This window comes from Halyomorpha halys, unplaced genomic scaffold (assembly GCF_000696795.3).
Source record: "Halyomorpha halys isolate HHAL.00 unplaced genomic scaffold, Hhal_1.1 Scaffold9585.1, whole genome shotgun sequence".
NCBI lineage: Eukaryota > Metazoa > Arthropoda > Insecta > Hemiptera > Pentatomidae > Halyomorpha > Halyomorpha halys.
Window position 1 is genome coordinate 775 of NW_027112390.1, and position 2,637 is coordinate 3,411.

Consider the following 2,637-nt stretch of genomic DNA (forward strand, 5'->3'; position numbering starts at 1 on the left):
TTTAGCAAAATATTTTAATTATATCTACTGTTTGGAGTTATATATTTTGTATTGACAGGTGTTATATTTTTAATTCTTTCTATAACCAGGGTCAAAAACATAAATATTAAGATGGAGAACATGTATGAAAAATAAATTAATCTAGTTCTGATTAGGTATGATATTGTGTCATGAAGGGACCCTCTAAAACTTTCTTCTTGGTACCTCTTAATAATCATGTTGGGATTGGGTTCCTTATAAATTCCCTAAACATCTTATCCTACAGTTCTGCTATAGCCAATACTTTTTTGTAAAGTTAAAATATAAATGGACCAACTAATAAATTATACATTTTTTGGAATCCTTTATTGAATCTTGTTGATAAATTAGACAATTAAATAGAGAAAAAGCTTCAGGAATTAATGCCCTCTCAGTAAGACCAGGTGAGTAGTCCAACGAAGGTGGAGACTACCATGTAACTGCAGTGAACCATCTTAGTCTGAAAATATGGAGGAAAAAAATTATATCAGATTACCTCTTCTATGAGAAAGTATTAGGTGAATAAGATTTCGGCAGGGTAATAGCAGATCAAACCAGATATTTATCCGGTAATAGATACTTGAGAAAGGATGGGAATTGGAAAGTGATATGCATGCTCTTTTCATTGACTTCAAAGTGGCCTGCCAGTCATTCTATAGAAAATCATTTTGGAACTTGGATTCATTGAAGTTAGTGTGAGTGTATAAGGGCTTGCATAAATAGTTCCCAATGCTGAGTGATGGTTCAAGGAGAGTAGATCGAATTCAAAGTGAAGTGAGGACTTGGCTCTGGAGAAGGCTTTTCCCTGATGCTATTCAACCTGGTATTAGAGGGGATTATGCTACAAATCGTTCATTGGGATAAACATGGGGATGATGCATATGATGTAACAGTCCTTGGTAGTGAAGTAGAATATATCCAAAAGTTAGCCTTCACTCTTATAGCACCGGAGGAAGACATGGGCTTACAAATAAACCAAAGCAAAACTAAACATAAGAATATTCAATAAGAAGAAATCAAACCTTTCTTAAAGTTAATAGTTTCAAATACATCGGAAGCACAATAACCTCCAGTAACGATCAATTCTAGTTTCGTTAATAGCATCGTGTAAAATTAAAAAAGACAATGGACAGGATTCTTACTGTTCGGTATATCAAATACGAGTATGCGTCATTCGGACTGGTAGTGTAGGGGCCTTCGTGATTAAATCAGTCTTACTTTTGAAAGAAAGTTAAACCAAAGATATATACATTCATAATGATCGTGTTGAAGTAATGCTGATGGACTAGCTTGAAATTTATTATATCCGATCATTAAAAATTTGAGGTTGAGGGTGGCAGCGAGTGCTTTGTTCAGATCGTGGCTTTCATTTTATTTTTGCATGAAAATGTCCAATGAGCTTTCTGCTTATTATCGAAAAAGATATTGCACAAGATTCATAGTTATTTTATTCTAAACTTTGTGACATTAGACAGAAGGATGGATAGTCGTCCTCCTTTACTCACGTGCATTGAATAATGGCGAACGGACAATAGCTACTGTTTAGTATAGTCTCAGTACGTGTTACCTCTGTGTTCAATAACCTTCTTACTTAACCTACTCACTACCTTCTTGTTCCTCAATTACACGAGGTTGTAATTGTAAACATGGTTGGTTTCGGATTTTACATTTCTTTATTTTTGTTTGAATTTTGTGATAAGTAATATTTAATTTTAAATCGGTTTTACAAAATGTCCCATTCAACGCAATTTTTAGCTCCTTATTCTCTTTGCCCCTTAATTGAGTATAAGAATTTTCTAGGAGTTTCTGAAGATGCTCTTAGTGATTGTGTTATTGTAACTCTTTCTAGGAATATGGTCATCAGATTTAGGGTAAGTTTGGTTTCTCAAAATGTCTATTTTAACTACTAATAGTCATGTTGCCTAATGTGTTATATTCTTTATAGTTGTCTGATCAAAAACAAGTCAGTTCCTGGGGTACAAAAAATAAACTGACAGCTCCAGTTGTTTATGACCATTTTGACAATAGATTTATAGGAATCTTTAATGGAGATGAAGTCGCATTCTGGCAGGACAGCTTAGAACAGTTGAATAAACTTAAGAAATTTAAGGTATACTCATTTCAATCATATTTTTTCATGGCCTTTGATTAAGTTTATTGTTCCTGATGCATATTTACTATAATAAAATCAAATTAAAGTAGATTGCGGTGAACAACTAAATATTAACTTAGTAATAGTTAGCATTAATATTTTCAAAATTAAATGTGTTTAATTAGATATGGATTTTTTTTTTTCTGTGGTCCCTTTTCTACTCTCTTCTAAGGAAGTGATTGGCAAAATTAATTTTTTGAGTATTAGGCCCACAACTGCTGAATCCTAATATTTAATTCAATCTGATTTTTTATTTTTTGTGATTGCCTTACTTCTTGTCTGTTAATTTTTCTCCTTCTATTAAATAGTAGATAACCCTTTGGGTAGCCTTGGTTTGGTGACTGTAGATTCTACCTCGCATCATGTAGCTGTGATGGTTGGTCCTTTTAAGTTAAGATCCTGCAACTTGACTTGTATAGTGTGAAATATATTATCACCTTTGCCATTTTATATTGATTTTTTTGTAG

At 32.8% G+C, this 2,637-nt stretch overlaps 1 long non-coding RNA gene across 1 annotated transcript; it reads right to left on the minus strand.

Annotated features, from left to right (window-relative positions):
- Positions 1–316: 316 nt before the first annotated feature.
- LOC136796467 (uncharacterized) lies at positions 317–1,512 on the minus strand. Its single transcript, XR_010844184.1, has 2 exons — positions 1,041–1,512; positions 317–478 (listed from the first exon to the last, which is right to left on the minus strand). It is a non-coding gene; the product is annotated as an uncharacterized lncRNA (long non-coding RNA).
- Positions 1,513–2,637: the final 1,125 nt, after the last annotated feature.